The sequence below is a fragment of the Choloepus didactylus genome, chromosome 8 (genome assembly GCF_015220235.1).
Source record: "Choloepus didactylus isolate mChoDid1 chromosome 8, mChoDid1.pri, whole genome shotgun sequence".
Taxonomy (NCBI): domain Eukaryota; kingdom Metazoa; phylum Chordata; class Mammalia; order Pilosa; family Megalonychidae; genus Choloepus; species Choloepus didactylus.
The window spans coordinates 83887168-83904295 of record NC_051314.1 but is presented as its reverse complement, the minus strand read 5'-3'; positions in this window follow the sequence as shown (position 1 = coordinate 83904295).

Genomic DNA, 17128 nt, shown 5'->3' with positions numbered 1-17128 from the left:
TCAATTTTTCTTTTATATGACTGAAACCTCCTAATAGCACACAATCAGTAATTTTTTCTCTTTTGGGAAACATGTGGGATTGGCACCCTGTGACCTTGGACTACTCTTCTACTTAAATCACACAAGATATTCTCCTAAAAGCTCACAGGATGCCCAAGAACTGTGTGTACCTTTTGCAAAAGAGAAATTTCATAATTATAATGAATAAAACTTCTACATGCTTGCAAGGTTTTGCTGTGAGAACTCTTTCTGCCCCAAATTACGATTTCTTATTGTTTAATATCTCCTCTCGCAAAAAGAGAGAGCTATTCACATTGAACCTTCCCAAATGAAAAAACTGGATCTCAACCTGACAAGCATTTTGTCCAAAGGGAGGTAGTAAAAGGTACGTTTTACTTTTTACTGTAAAAACTGCCTCCTATTTCAAGCATTAACTAAGTTGGGGAAAAAGAGCAAAACCTCTGTCTACCCCTAAAAGATAGGAGTGAAGTTTCATATCTTCTCAAACATTCGTGAAGTAGATTGAGTTTTGTACCCCAGAAAAAATATGTTCTTAATCGTAATTGGATTCCTGTGGTTGTGAACCCATTGTAAACAGGACCTCTTGAAGACGTTATTTTTAGTTAAGCTGTGGCCCAACTGAATGAGGGTGGGTCTTATCCAGACTAGTGGAGACCTTATAAGAGTTCCCAGAAGTCACAGAAACCAGAAAGGAGAGGACATCACCATGTAATAGGAAGCAGATATATAAACCAAGGAACCCCAAGGATTGCTAGTAGCTAGCACCAGATGCTACAAACCCTGGAGAGAAAGCAAGGCTTGCTGGTTGAGTGCACCAGCACCTTTGGTTTTATTCAGTCCTTCTGGGTCTCCTGGGGGGCAGTGAGGAGTGGCCCTGGATGCCTGTGTTACAGTTGTTGTGTGGTTTTTGTGGCCATTGTTCCAACACTCATTGGGTATTTATGTTCTGAGCGATTTGCGTATAATATCTCATCTAATGTTCACAGCAGATCCATATCAATACACCCTGTGGACTTCTTTTAGCCTCAAAACTTTGATCCAATAAATTCCTGTAGTTTAAAGCCCAGAAGTGGTTTGTGGTATTTGTGATAGCAGCTCAGATAAAATAAGACCATTTGAAAAAATAATAAATTTCATTAGAGAGGGCTGAAATATCTGATAATATCTGAATGTTGCTTAATGTTGTTTTGGATTGAAAGTACAGGAGGGGTGATAGAATAACTTGTTGGCAATTCTAATGTCCTGATGTCTCGTGTCTTCTTAATGTCCCGAAATTTTTGCCTCATTACTTACCAATTCCTATGAAATTCTATTTATTTATTTTCACAGGTAATACGTGCATTTGGCACCACAACCAAAAGTTTGAAAGTACAGCAAAGCATATGTCTTCCTCTTAATCCTGTCCCTAGTCACTGAGTTTTCCTCCGCAGAGGCAGCCATCTTCACCTGTTTGTTTTGATTCTTTCTAGAAGCACTCTATTTATATGGTTATGTATATAAAAAATAGACCTAGCCCAGAGAAGGAGTCTGGAGGAGCCAAGTCACTTCACCTGTTCCTCACAGGGTTTTTCCATAGCTGACTGCCTCGGGCAAGGCACAGCTCAGCAGATGGGGCGGGTCCCTGAGGGAACTCCCCCCAGCCAAAGGAGAGACACTAAAGGTGACCACTTGAAGCCCCTCAGTTAGCTGGCAGTTCTGTAATTGTGGGCAAAATGTTGTATAACCCCATTGTCTCCAAAGTGTATATTGATATGGATCTGCTGTGAACATTAGATGAGATATTATATGCACATCACTCAGAACAATGCTCAGAACATAAATGCCCCATGAGTGTTGGAACAATGGCCACAAAAACCACACAACAACTGTAACACAGGCATCCAGGGCCACTCCTCACTGCCCCTCAGGAGACCCAGAAGGACTGAATAAAATCAAAGGTGCTGGCGCACTCAAGCCTGAACAGAAGGGTCAATGGAGCCAACATATGGCTTGCTTGCTCTGTGCCTGTAACTCCACTGGAAAGCTTTAGTTGTTTTCAGAATTTGGGCAGGAGCCTCAACAGCCCATTGATGAGCTCAGCTGAACCATGAAGTATGGTCTGGGTTTGAGGACCAGCAAGAATGATGGATTGGATCCTGCTCAAAGTTGCTTTAATTTTGGTTTACTCCCAAAGCTGCTGAGGGCAGTGCAGAAGATAGAAGTGAGACAGGGATACGTTCGAGAGGGTGCTTGCTGCTCTCCATGGTCTCCTGTGTCAACTCATGGTGAAGCACCCCAGGGTTTGGCACTGTTGGCAGTCAGTGGGGAGCAAGATGTCTGCCAGGCCAGAGGCACATAGAACTGCAAGTTCATTGCTCTTTATATCCCAGCCAGCCACATCACACCCACAAGCAACAAAAATACCTCACGAGGCAATAATTCTGCTACTTAAGCCATGCCCCTCTGGTCTAAAGTCCAGATTCCAAGTTTGAAATTTTTCTTGTGCCAGCCTTGGTGCAGTGCTCCTGTGTGGTAGGCAGGGAGGTTGTTAGCCCAAAAGGAGCCTGTGTGAATTATTAAAAGGTGCCCCTTCCTCTTGGGCAGATGCAGACCTGTACCAGGACATTCAGCTTGGCAAGCCAAGCATGGTCCTTTTAGCCAGGAGCCCTGGTGCAGGGCACAAGCTGCACAACCACATGTGGTGGTCCTGGCTGCAGGCCTTGGTGCTTCCATTTCTATCTGCTTAGTGGCTCTTTGTGTCCTGCCTGGGTCTGGGCAGGGCCTGCCACAGTGCTCCCTGCCTCAGGGTGGGCAAGGGAAGTGGGATTTACTCAAGGTGAAGCCAGACTAATGGGCAAATTACAGGAATCCTACTGCTTAGCTGTGGTTATTGCTTGCTGTGACACCAAGAGCAGACACAAATATGATGTTAGGAGCTACATGAAGGGGGCTGTTCTGGTTTGCTAATGCTGCCTTTTCGCAAAACACCAGAAATTGATTGGCTTTTATAAAAGGGGGTTTATTTGGTTACACAGTTACAGTCTTAAGGCCATAAAGTGTTCAAGATAACACATCAACAATCTGGTACCTTCACTGGAGGATGGCCAATGGTGTCCAGAAAACCTCTGTTAGCTGGGAAGGCACGTGGCTGGCGTCTGTTCCCGAGTTCTGGTTTCAAAATGGCTTTCTCCCAGGACGTTCCTCTCTCAGCTCCTATGTATTCTTCAAAGTGTCCCTCTTGGTTATAGCAAGCTTGCTCCTTCTGTCTGAGCTTTTATGGGACTCCAGTGAACTAATCAAGGCCCATGCTGAATGGGCGGGGCCACATCTCCATGGAAATTATCCAATCAGAGTTATCACCTACAGTTGGGTGGGTCACATCTCCATGGAAACACTCAACCAAATAATTACAATCTAATGAACACTAATATGTCTGCCCACACAAGATTGCATCAAACCTAATGGCGTTTGGAGGGACATAATACATCCAAACTGGCACAGGGGCTGACTACCGCTTTAGAACCTGGGGCTGCCTGGTGAACTTAAAATTGTCAGTCTGTGGACATTAAGTCCTCACCAAATGCAGGAGGGACTGACGTGCTTGACTATGTACATGGACAGGCAGAAATTGGCACAGAGCCAGTCAAGTGTAAAGAACTTGCCATTTGCCTTAATTCAGTCTGTTTAGTGAACTACTTTCATTCATTTCTTAGTCCACAAGGGCCAGATGAGGCTGACCTCACTCCCCAGCACCAGGGGTGGATCTGGGAACCTTGGCCACAGTGATGGATTTAGGATTAGGCACATGGCCTTCCTTTGAACATTCACTGGAACTGGCAAAAAAGATGCACCTGCTCCCCACCTTCCCCACAACCACCAGACTACTACCAATAGAATTATTACCTGGAAAGCTGATATACATTTAGAACTGCTGGTGGCCATCTTTGCTATTACATGAGGCAAGTCACCCTCAGTTTGAAGCCAACAGTGAGAAAGCAGAGGAGAGGGATGGAGAGTGGGAAGACCCTGATGATATCTTTTGGACTCCTGGATCCTGCTATACCTGCAGTCAGTCATTCCCAGACTTCTCCCTTCTTCCACTTACTTTTCTTTTATTCTTCCTTCTTCCCTTCATTCCTTTCTTCCTCCCCCCCTCCTCCCCCCCCACCTCCTTTCTTTCACTCTCACTCTTTCTATCTCTTTCTTATTTTGGTTGAAATTTGTTTGAGCATGTTTTTGTCACTGGCATCCAAAAGATCTGACCAAAAAATAATATGATGCACCAAATTGACTTACTGCTATAAGGGAGATGGTAAAAGGGCTATGTTTACTTAAACCAGGAGGGGCCAGGCAGGGAGGAAACATAGAGAAACCCTCAAAAGCAAACAAACGAACAAATAAACAAACAAACAAAAAACTTAGGAAATGATGCTCTGACTTCCCAGGGAGCAGAGAAAATGAGTTGAATGGTGACTCACAGTGGGATGACGGGAACAGATTGGATTGGGAGGGATGGACCATCCATCTCTCTAGGCCTTATACTGTGAGATGCCCTGGACCAGGCAATTCCTTATCTCAGTCTTAGAGATAGATGAGAGATCAGGGGAACTGGAGAGCTTCCCCTTGGGAGAGAAGGTGATCCCAAGACAGAGTGGCAAAAAGCTGGTGCAGTGTCTGGCATGCTGTGCCTCAGTCCCTCTGGGTGTTGGGTGAGCTGGGGAGATCACCCTTTCTCCAACTCGTTACAATCTTAGGCTCAGGCCTGTCGATGCTCTGTGGACAGTCTTGACCCTCATCTTTGCTTTGGACCCAAATTTCCCCATGGGGTCCCTCCAATATATATAAATAGTGTGGCTATAAACCCCCTTCATGTACATCTCTGACCATTTTTCGGAGGATAAACTTCTAGAGGGAGAATTTACTGGGTCAAATGCTATGAACATTATTAAGGCTTTTGATTCATACTCCAGGAGGGAATATTACTAAAAGTGAGATGTAAAAAGTTCCAGTCCTTGTCATCTAGAAGAGGGCTGATTGCTAAATAACTCATGGTAAGAGGTGACCTGTTTTTCTGTAAAACAGAGCCATGTCACAATGTCTGTAATAAACTGAATTAAAATGTGGTGTGGGTGCAGCAGATCCATGGCATTAAGCAAATTAGCATGTCTGGTTCTCTGGAGATACTCAGACCAGAAAGCTCCAGAGAGGCATAATGGGGTTATCAGGGTGCACCTGCCCTTCAGCAGCAGCTGAAGTTGCACTTACTGTGGACAACTTGCATGTGAAAGGGATTAGGGCCAGAGGAGGGCAGAGAACCGGCATTTCCCTCTCAGGGAACTCTTTCTCTAATGAGGGCGATCACCAGCTACAAATAAAATTATGCCAGGGTAGAGATTTGGGCCCAATATAAGTGAGAACATTCTAACATTCTATCTGCAGCTGAGAAGGATAATGGCACTGTGGAAGCCATAAAGCCTTACAGGTGCGGGGCACAGTGCTGGGTAGTAGGCAGTCAGAGATGAAAGATGTAGTCCCTATCCAGAAGCAGCTCCCAGTCTATTGAACAATCGCTCTAGAATATGATAAGAGCTTTAACAGAGGAATGCATGTAGGAGGACCGGCGATCGCACAAAGGAGGGAGTGCTGAACTTCACCCACTGGAAGAAGAGGTGCTTTAGAAGGACCTAGAAGAGGTGGCATGAGCTGGTTTGGGAAGAATGAGTAGAAGTTTGCCAGCTGGGTTACTGGGAGAGGTGCATGTAGAGTGAAGGGCACAGATATCACCTGGATGGTTCCCCACAATTGGGGGTGCAGATAACATGCCCCAGCTGGTCCCCAGAATTTAGTAGTTTTGGCCTCACCTGCAGTGAAGTCCAGTCAGTTGCCCTGCAAGGCCCCACCCTCTCTCCAGGATCCCCAGGGCTTACTAGTGTTAAGGAGAGGAAGCTAGTCTGGTTTGGTCTTGGCTCAGTGGGCCTGTTGCAGCAGGAGGGCCACAGTGATTGGGGAGGTGTTAGCCCCTCAGGGCAGAAGCTAGGCAAAGTGCAAGTCATGGGTCCTGGAGTGATGTCTTGCCCTGGGGTTGGGTCTCTAAAGCCTAGGCTTCTTGCTCTCTGGAAAACACACTCTTAATCAAACTGGTCAGCATTCCCTATGTAAAACTCCTCTGGTTTTTCCACCAGGCCTCTTCCACCACGTGCCTACCCTGGGGATGGAGAATGCACAGATTCTGAGATTGACTCTCATAGACATGTGGCTTTGAAATGCCAAGGACCAGTGGTCCCAGCCTCCAAAGTGCTGCTCAGGGGCGGCAGCTCAGGAACACGGTGTTTAATTCCCTCTGCTGGAGGACACAAGGCTGCCCTGGATCATGGCTGTGGCAAGGCGTGGGCTTCAGGGAGCTGGAGTTCTTTCTACCTGTCAGGCAACAGTGATACTGAGTCTGGAGGGAGGGTTTGGGGTTGAAACCATGTTCCCCTCCTATCAAGGGAGCCAGGGTTGGGCCCTTTCACAGCTGCCCCTCAAGGAGAGGAGAACCCCCAGGGTAACACTCATTCCCAAGCATTTTCCTTCCAGACTTTTTTTTTTTCATTTGTTAACATTTAAATCTTTAATCCATCTAGGAATGAGGAAGTGATCTAACCAGTTACCCCAATTTTTTTGTTTATTAGTTTTCATAGTTGTGCTGAATATTTTTGCTTGCCCACTAAAAAAAATTGACTTTGTTGGAAATTTGATTGGGATGTTCTGAGATGTATAGATGAGTAAAAGGAGAATTAATATCTTTTAATTAAATTGACTTTTTCCTACCAGAGGACAGGGTATGCCTTACCCTCTACTCAAGGCTTCTTTTCTTTTGTGAGCCTCAGTAGTATTTAACGATTTTTTTATATACTTCTTGCACATTACTTGTTGTTTGCTAGGTCTTAAAAATTCTTTGCTTGCTATGGTAACAGGAAGCTTTTCTCTGGTTCTGTTATCTAATCAGTTGTGCTTTGTGTTATAAGAAAAACTATTGATTTTTGTGTAATAATCTTGTGCCCACCAATTTTTCTGATCTGTCGTATTGATTATAATAGCTTTCAGTTGATTCTTTTAGATTTTCCATGTTTGCAGTAATATAATTTAATCACTTCCTTTTTAATTTGTATGCATTTCATTTTTTTTCTGTATTCAAGTGCCATTGGCTAGTCCCCTCTCCACTAATTAGTAATAGTGGTGATTGTGGTTATCCTTAACTAGTTTCCGACTTCACTGGTAATGATCCTAGTATTTATCTATAAGAATGATGCTGGCTTTGATTGTTCTGGTTAGAGTCACTTGCGAGTACATCTAGGCTTGAGTTTATTGATTGGAAGGTATTTCTCTGAAATTTTCTCCCCTGCAACCATGGTTTTGATTTTCTCTTTTTATAGAGAATTATCCATTGAATTGAGTTTTTCAAAGTTACTTACACAGGGTTGAACAAAGATATATATATATATATATTTGCATCCATAAAGGTAATTTTTTCTCTTTTCTTATGTTTTACATTTATGCATTTCCCCCCTTCCTGACCCTCTCCAACACCATGATTTGGTTAGCTAAAGATTTATCTTCTCCCTTCCCCCCAAATAATTAGTTCTTGGATGTATTTGTAAGATCTACTGTTTATCTCGTTTCTAATTTAATAACCTCTACTTTCATCTCTTAAGAAGTCTTTCTTTAGTTTTTTTTTTTTTTGTGGTTCTTTTTCTAACTTCCTGTTTTGGATGCTTAATCTGTTTACTTCCATTTTCTTATTTATTTATGTAACTATTTAAAGATATAAATTTTTTGGTTCCAGTCTCCTGTAATTTCAGTTTTGATTTCTTTTCTTATGAAAGAGGTGCATTAGAATTTAAAAACTTCCAGGTAGTAGAGTTTTAAAAAAAATTTATTGCTGATTTCAAGTTTTATTACATTAAGCAGAATGCCTTTTACTCTGTATAATTTATTGAGTTTTCTTCCTGGCCTTACAATCAATTTTGGTGAATATTCCATGGGCTCTTGAAAAAGATGTCTTCTTGTTTTCAAGGAATAGACTTTAATATATATCAATTATGTCAATCATATTAATTATGTTACTCAGGTCTATATATTTACTTATTTTTTGTCTTGCTTTGTCCTGGGCTGAAAGAAGTAAAATAAACTCTTCTTAATTATAATATGTATGCCAGTTTTTCCTTATATTTCCAGTAAATTTTGCTTTATATGTTTCTTGCTATGTTATTTGGCTGCATAAGTATTTGGTAGACCTTCATTGTAAAGTAAACCTTTCAATAAAGTTATAAAGTACCTAGCTGTGTTTTAATAATTTTTGCCTTGAAATCAGTGTTTCCAGAACTTAAGATCATGACCTCTACTTTCTTTTTGTTTGCACATACCTGTTATACCTTTGCCCATCCTTAATCTTTCCCAGTTCCTGAGTTATCTTGCTTTAGGCATGTCTCGTTCTGGGACAAGCTGTACTTTTGGCATTTGTCAAACTTTGGCAGACGATGCCCTGATATAATTAGCCCAGTAGCGTGGGAATTTGCCTGATGGATGGAGGTCTTTTTTTGATTCGATTATTTGTGTTTTTTTCATACAGTTTTACTGAGATATAGTCACATATGTTACAATCATCCACAGTGTACAATCTATTCACAGTACCATCATATAGTTGTGCATTCATCACCAGAATCAACTTTTGAACATTTTTCTTACTCCTAAAATAAAATAAGATAAAATAAAAATAACAGTATAAAAGAACACCCAAAGTGTTCCATCCCTCCCATCCCACCCTATTTTTCCTTTAGTTTTGTCCCCATTTTTCTACTCATCTGTCCATACACTAGACAAAGGGAGTGTGAGTCATGAGGTTTTCACAATCACACAGTTACACCATGTAAGCTGCATAGTAATGCAATCCTCTTCAAGAATCAAGGCTACTGGATTGCAGTTCGGCAGTTTCAGGTATTTCCTTCTGGCTATTTCAATACACTAAAAACTAAAACGGGATATCTACATAGCACATAAGAAAGCCCTCCGGAGTGACCTCTCCACACCATTTGAAATCTCTCAGCCACTGAAACTTTGTTTTATTTCATTTCACTTCCCCCTTTTGGTCAAGAAAAATTTCTCAATCCTACAATGCTGTGTCCAGGCTCATCTCCAGGAGTCATGTCCCACATTGCCAGGGAGATTTATACCCCTGGTAGACAAGTCCCACGTAGGGGGGAGGGCAGTGAGTTCACCTGGCACGTGGACTAAGAGAGAGAGAGAGAGGCCACATCTAAGCAACAAAGAGTCTGGGGGAGACTCTTAGGCACAATTATTAAGTAGGCTCAGCCTCTCCTTTGCAGCAACAAGCTTCAGAAGGGCACGCCCAAAGACTGAGGGTTCGTCCTACTAAACTGTTAGTCCTCAAAGTTTGTGAAAATATCAGTAATAACCCAGGTGGGGAAGTCCAACATTTCTGCATTCTTCCCCAGTTCCCCAGGGGTCCCTGCAAATATATATTCATTCTCTGCCCAAATTACTTTGGGATGTTTCCGAATTTCACACTAACCTGTACAAACCTAGCAGATCTCACTTCTGATTCAAAGTTCCATGTAGTTATGGTGTTTGAATAAACTGACCAAACAAGTTAAATTATTTAGAGTGCTACAGAAAACAGATCCTGTACCAGATAAACAACTCTTCCCTTGGTCTCACACAGAAGTTGAAGCTTTAAAACACAGTCAATATCATCCTTTACCCTTTGGTCTGATTTGCCTTAGTCCTAACCAGATCTGCTTCATTCACATCTCTAATTGAGGTCTGAATTCTTTTTCAGCTTTTTAAACAGTTGCTGTATGAGGTAATACTGACATTCATAGCTGCCAAACTCTAGCTCTGAATTTCAGGTGTGATTATTTGTGTTTTTGTTTTTGTTTTACTTTCATCTAGCCTACCTGTTTTGGCCCTTTATCTCCTAAATTTGAATTATGAAAAATTTCAAATATAAAAGATGAAAAACTAGGAAAGTAAACATCTGTAAAGCCTTCATTTGATTCAACAACTTTGAACCTTTTGCCATATTTGCTTTATTTCTCATTATATATGTATATCTCCATCTAGGTATATATATTTCTATATTTGCATTGCTGTATCATTTGAAAATACTTCATTGACATCATATTCTTCACTCCTGTCACTGCAGTATACATCTTCAAGACCAAGAATCATCTCCCATATAAACATAGTATCATTATCACAAAGGAAAATTAACAACGGAGGAAGACTTTTAAAATTCTATTTCCATTGTTAAAAGTTCTCCTAGTGGCCTAGAATCATAGGGCTGCAAGTGGCTTGCTGGTGACAGTAATCCCTATCTGATCATGCCCTGTATCAAGAAGGAACTTGAGAAGACAAAAACAATATCATAACTGGCTACAAGTATTTGAAGAGCTGTCATGTGGAAGAGTGAGTAGACTCTCCCTTTGGAGCTGCAAAGAAGAGCACTTGGAATAAAGAACGGAAGTCTCAAGGAGGCATACTGAACCTCATCCACAATGGAATGGGGCTGCTGATCTCCTTTGGTGGTGAGTTCCCTGTCTCTGGAGGTATCTAGGGAGAATAGGATGGCCCCTTCTTTGGGATGCTGTGGAGGGGAATTGCATTGGATAGAAAAACCGGTCTACAGGACTTCTAGGTCCCTTTCGACAATTCTTAGGGGATAGTGACAAGAAGTTCCAGAAAGATCCAGACTGATACACAGATTATAATAATCTAATTGAATTGGGTGTAGTCCATTTTGCCCACCCCAAACAAAGCTGATTGTTCCTATATTGGTTTTAAGGCTGGGCTTTTTTCTCTGCTATTAATTGACTGCCCATTTCATAACCCTGGTTGTTCTTGGTAAATCTAGGACATACTCTTTCATTTTTTCTGTTGGCTTAAGGAATGGACAAGAGAACTCTGCTTTCTTTAAAGGGAAGGTTGGTCTTTTCAGTTTGGCAAAAGTTTAGAGGTAGAAAGTGAGGAATCAGTGAAATAAATTTAAATTCTATGTCTATTCCCTTTTTTCCTAGCCGAAATGTTTGAATGGGTTTCTTTTCTTCTTTATTAACTGCAAAATTAAAGGCCTCAAGGGATATGTATCTTTGCAAGGAAGAGTAGCTTGAATTGAATTTATATCTGTCAGATAACATTCTTCTAGAGATAAGAAGCAGTAATAGGTATTTTCAGAACTTCATGGGAGTTTGTTCAGTAAACTAATGAATGGGTATCACTAACAAGCTTTTCAAAGTGGAAATTGTATGAAAGTATCATCTGAAGGGAAAAGGTATCAGAGGGGAAACTTGGACTTTTACTATTGTGTGTGGGTGGGGTGGGGGGTAGTGTAGGTTCTAAAGGAGGGTCACATTTTCACTGTTCCATTGAAACCAATTCAATTTTACACAGGCAACGGCTGAATGGAATTATATTTCTAGGTGCCAAATAGTCAGCTGGAAAGCATCAGTTGTTCTTGCCCCAGCTCTGCTATTAACTGGCCTGGGCAAGTACCTAAACCTAGCAACATTTTGGTTTTTCTAGTCTATAAAATGTTCTATCTACATTTAAAAACTTGTTGATGACAAATGAGATAATGGTGATAAAAAGTCAAGAGTAGACAGCATTATATAAATGTGAGGTATTGAATTTGCTGCCGCTTTAAGGCTATCCCAGGCCTATTGGCTAAAAGTAAAGTAAGAGCTTCTCTAATTAGTATAACAAAATTAAGAGACCTTATCCCCAAGTAGATAAGACTCAGGGTGAAATCACTCTAAACAGACCTGATTTCTAAGCAGGGCTAGGTCTGGTTAGAAATGGATAAGATAAATTTGTTTTATTAATGGGAATGTGGTCAGATCTGGTATCAAGGACTTGGCAAGTGGTCCTTGGTTAACACCCCTTCCTCCCAAATTCCTGAATGGCTTCCCATCTTGACTTGGAAGTGCCACAGCTTCTGTTGATCAAAGGTCTATTCTTGACTTGCATCTGATAATTTTTTATAGCCTGGTTTTCTAGTCTTGTTCTACTCCCTCTCAAGGTCCCTTTCCAGTGAAGGCAGAAACTAATTTTTGACCATTTTATTTGTCTTCCATCTACCAGAGCCTCACTTAATCTAGAGCAAGATGTATATGAGTACATTATAACAAAGTGCTATGGGTGGTGGTGATGATAACGAATGAAGGAGGAGTGATTTTCACAGCCAGGAGCTCTGCGCTCAAGTTTTTTGTGGAGCTTCATTATTTTTCCCTGTGCTATGTGGTGTTTCAGGCTGGCAGCATGCTGTGAACAAAGAAAATTGTATTCTGTAGTCTTTTTAGATATGCTGTGACTTGGCAAGTGCTTAAGGCAAATCATGTACCTGCATAACTTTTTCAGTGTGACACAGAATGGTGCTTTTCCTTCTGCTCTCCCTCTTCCTCCTCCCTTCTAGACTAAATGCTCCCAGACAAAAGCACAAACAAGCCCTAATTAAGTCTTCTCTTGGATCCTGAAGTCCTTTCTTTCAAATTTTTCTTGGGTTTAGATGTTTGCTTTAGTTTCCTAGGCTGGGAATTTATTAATTTACAGTTTTGAGGCTAAAAGAAAGTCCAAATTAAGGCCTCATCGAGGTGATGCTTTCTCCCCAAAGACTGCAGTGTTCTGGGGCTGGCTGCCGATGATCCTAGGGTCCTTAGCTTGTCACATGTCAAGGCACATGGTGGTGTCTCCTGGTCTCTCCCTTCTCTTCCAGATTCAGCTCTTGCCTCCTGTGGCTTTCCTTCTCTTTGTCTGAATTTCATTCTCTTATAAAGGACTCCAGTAATAGGATTTAGACCCATCTGACTGAGGTGGGCCATATCATAAGTGAAGTAACCTCGTAAAAAGTTCCTACTAACAATGGGTTCACACCCACAAGAATAGATTAACTTTAAGAACATGGTTTTCTGGGGGTACATACATTACAGATGTGTTATTAGGAGGAAGATGGAGAAACAGAACCAGGTATAAGATGCAGCTTGGAATTGGGATCTACCTAATGGCAAGCAAAGACTAGGACCTCTGCCTCGGTGGCCCTTTTGACAGTGGTCCTTTTGACAGTTTAAACAGGACAAGAGACATGGTAAACCATTGGAGAAATTAATATGCATTTGATGGAAAAATTGGTTGCAATTACTTGAGAACATTATCTCAGACCTTTTGGGTTTCTTGTATTTTTGCCTTTTTGTCTTTGAATAAGAGAATTTCAATGTCTTTCAACCAATATTTAGAGATAATACATGTAGGGTGCCTAGTACTCCCTTGGATGCATCCTTAAAATTATACACAAAATTTTGGCTTTGTGTACTTACCTGGAAAGAGAATCTATAGGTTTTATCAAGTCCCCAAGGGATTCAAGACCTATCTTCTCCCTGTAAAGCTTAAGTATCACTGCTGTTAGAGAACAGTCTAGAGATGAAATCTGGAAGGATGGCCACATTTGGAAGCCATGAAGAGAGTGCAGGGCCTACAAAAGTCAGAGAAGGAGCAGTCAGAAAGAACAGAGGGCCAGAGAAGCGCCATGGGAGGCAGTAGGGTGGTTAAGCACATGCACTCTGGAGTCAGATCCCTCTGAGCTCAGATCCCAGCGCTTATTTGCCAATTGTACTGGCTGTGTGACCCGAGGCAGGTGGCATCAGTTTTATGTAAAATGGGATGAGAGAATCTACCTCGTAGAGTTGGCAAGGATTAAGTGAGGTCATCCATGTAGTATGCCTCTCTCCCTCCCTCCCTGTTGATGTGTGTGTGTGTGTGTATGTGTGTGTGTGTGTGTGTGTGTGGTCTCTGTCTCTACACATGCATTTTGCATTTTCCTGTCCAGGCTGAAAGGAGCATCTTTGTGCTTTCCCAAGCAGAAGAGTTGGGAGCAGCAGAAGCTAGGAGCCTGGAACCTGGAGTCAACTGAGCCAGCCTCCTTTGGGAAGAAGACATCAAATCAGCCCTGGGAAGGGAGTCTGTCTTCTGCCACGCCTCAGATAGCAGCCTCGGAGGCAGCCTCTGTAAATTAGTTCATTTTGTAATTTGCACAGTAAGCCAGAAGATGGAGCTCATGACCCGAGAGTCAATGGCCAGAGGCTCTGATTACTACATCTGAACTGGAGGAAAATCAGAACTTCAGAACTCCAAGGATTCACTTCTACCTCCTCATTCCTCTCCCTTCACTGCCCACTTCACTGCCAGCATGACTGGGATCTGTCTTCCTGAGGAGTGGGGGATGCGGGGCACGTCTTCCCTTTGCCCACCATCCTTGGCCCCACCTGAATTTTCATGTTGCCAGAAGATCTTAACTGATCCCCTGCCCTAGGTTTTCCCCTCTAACCCATCCTGTCCTAATGGCAGATTTTGGCAATGATACCTCTTCTAGAGAACGGTGTAGCATAGTGGCCAAGAATTCCAGTGACAGACAGACTCGCTCTTATCTCATCAGACAAGGAAGTTTCACCTCACCTCCTCAAAGAGGCCTCCCTGACCACCCCATCTAAAGTAAGTCTCCCTACTGCCCCTGCATTATTCTCTATCACGTAACCCTGTTATTAGTTCATAGCAGGTAGCATATCCTATAATTCCCTTATTTACTTGTTTACTGTCTCCCCACTAAATTGGAAGATTCAAGAGGGCAAGGACCCTGATTGTTTTATTGCTAGTTCCTCAACCCCCAAAACAGTGTGTTGATACATAGGTTCTTTGTAAATATGTTTTGAACTGTTAAATGAATGATTGAATCCCAGCATAATGACTGCTTGACCTTGAGAAAGTTGCTTAACTTCTGTGAGCCTCAATCTTGTTATCAGTAAAATAGGGGAACAATAGAGATGTTATGAATAATAAGTAACAGTGCATTTTAATTACTAAACCCAGGGTCGGCCTAGGGAAATGTTTTCTAAAATCTTCAGCAGTGTCCTACTTTCTATTTGTATGAGAAAAATAAAGTCCAAACTAATTAGCTGGCTCTCCACAATTTGATCACAATCTTTTGTTACCAAAATTATTGCTCTTTCCGTAACTTTCATGTTTGGCTCAAATCACAGCTACCCTGAAGGGGCCATGTGCATTCATATTCCTAAGTCTTTGTGCAAGATTTAAGATGCTTGCTTTCCTTATTTCAGCTCAATTAAATCTTACCCATACTATATCTTCAGGTTTAGCACAAACCCATGTCTGGGGTGCCCCAAGTCATAAAGATCCTTCTCTCTTTCGAACTTTTGTAATCTTTGCTGTCTGTAATACTCATAAGGTCTTATTCTATCTTATCATTTTAAAAATGTATATTCTGTTTCCCTGATTAGACCCTTGGAGATGTGTACTATATTTTAGATTTCTCAGCATCTTCAGTGCTACTTGGGCTTGTACATAGTAGGTGTTCCATACATTTTTTTTATTAAATTAAGTTAAAAATCACATATTTGCTGACTACTTTCTATGTGCCCAGCATTCTTCTGTGCTCTGTGGAGTATACAGAAAGGTGTAAGAAAAATATTCACTGCTTTCAAAGAATTCACAATATTGTAGTAAGCTAAAGTCAACATACAAATGAAGTACAGGCATACCTCAGAGATACTGCAGGTTAAGTTCCAGACCGCTGCAATAAAGCAAATATTGCAATAAAGTGAGTTGCACAAATTTTTCGGTTTCCCACTGCATATAAAAGTTATGTTTACACTATACTGTAGTCTGTTATGTATTCAATAGCATTATATCTTAAAAAACAATGAACTCTGGTGGACATTCTTACACACTATATACATAACACTTTTTAGGTTTTAATGTATTGGAATAGCTAGAAGTAAATACCTGAAACTACCAAACTCCAACCCAGTAGCCTTGACTCTTGAAGATGATTGTATAACAATGTAGGTTACAAGGGGTGACAGTGTGATTGTGAAAACCTTGTGGATCGCACTCCCTTTATCCAATGTATGGATGGGTGAGTAGAAAAATGGGGACAAAAACTAATAAAAATAGGGTGAGATGTGGGGGATGATTTGGGTGTTCTTTTGTATTTTTGTTTTTTATTCTTATTCTGATTCTTTCAAGTGTAAGGAAAATGTTCAAAAATAGATTGGAGTGATTGATGAATGCACAATTATATGATGGTACTGTGAACAGTTGATTGTACACCATGGATGATTGTATGGTATGTGAACATATCTCAATAAAACTGAGTTTAAAAAAAAAAATGAACTTACCTTAATTAAAATACTTTATTGCCAAAAAAAAGGCTAACCATCATCTGAGCCTTCAGTGAGTCGTAATCTTTTTGCTGATGGAAGGTCTTGCCTCAGTGTTGATGGCTGCTGACTGATCAGGTTGGTGGTTGCTGAAGTTGGGGTGACTATGGCAACTTCTTTTTTTTTTATTCATTTTATTGAGATATATTCACATACCATGCATGCAATCATATAAAACAAATCACATATTTGATTATTCACAGTACCATTACATAGTTGTGCATTCATCACCAAAATCAATCCCTGACACCTTCATTAACAGACACACAAAAATAACAAGAATAATAATTAAAGTGAAAAAGAGCAATTTAAGAAAAAAGAACACTGGGTGCCTTTGTTTGTTTGTTTGTTTGTTTCCTTTCCCCCTTTTTCTACTCATCCATCCATAAACTAGACAAAGGGGAGTGTGGTCCATATGGCTTTCCCAATCACATTGTCACCCCTCATAAGCTACATTTTTATATAATCATCTTCAAGATTCATGGGTTCTGGGTTGTAGTTTGATAGTTTCAGGTATCTACCACCAGCTACCCCAATTCATTAGAACCTAAAAAGGGTTGTCTATATTGTGCATAAGAGTGCCCACCAGAGTGACCTCCCGGCTCCTTTTGGAATCTCTCCGCCACTGAAGCTTATTTCATTTCCTTTCACATCCCCCTTTTGGCTAAGAAGATGTTCTCCATCCCACAATGCCGGGTCTACATTCCTCCCCAGGAGTCATATTCCACAATGCCAGGGAGATTCACTCCCCTCGGTGTCTGATCCCATGTAAGGGGGAGGGCAGTGATTTCACCTCTTGTGGTAACTTCTTAAAATAAGACAACAATGAAGTTTGCCGCATTAAT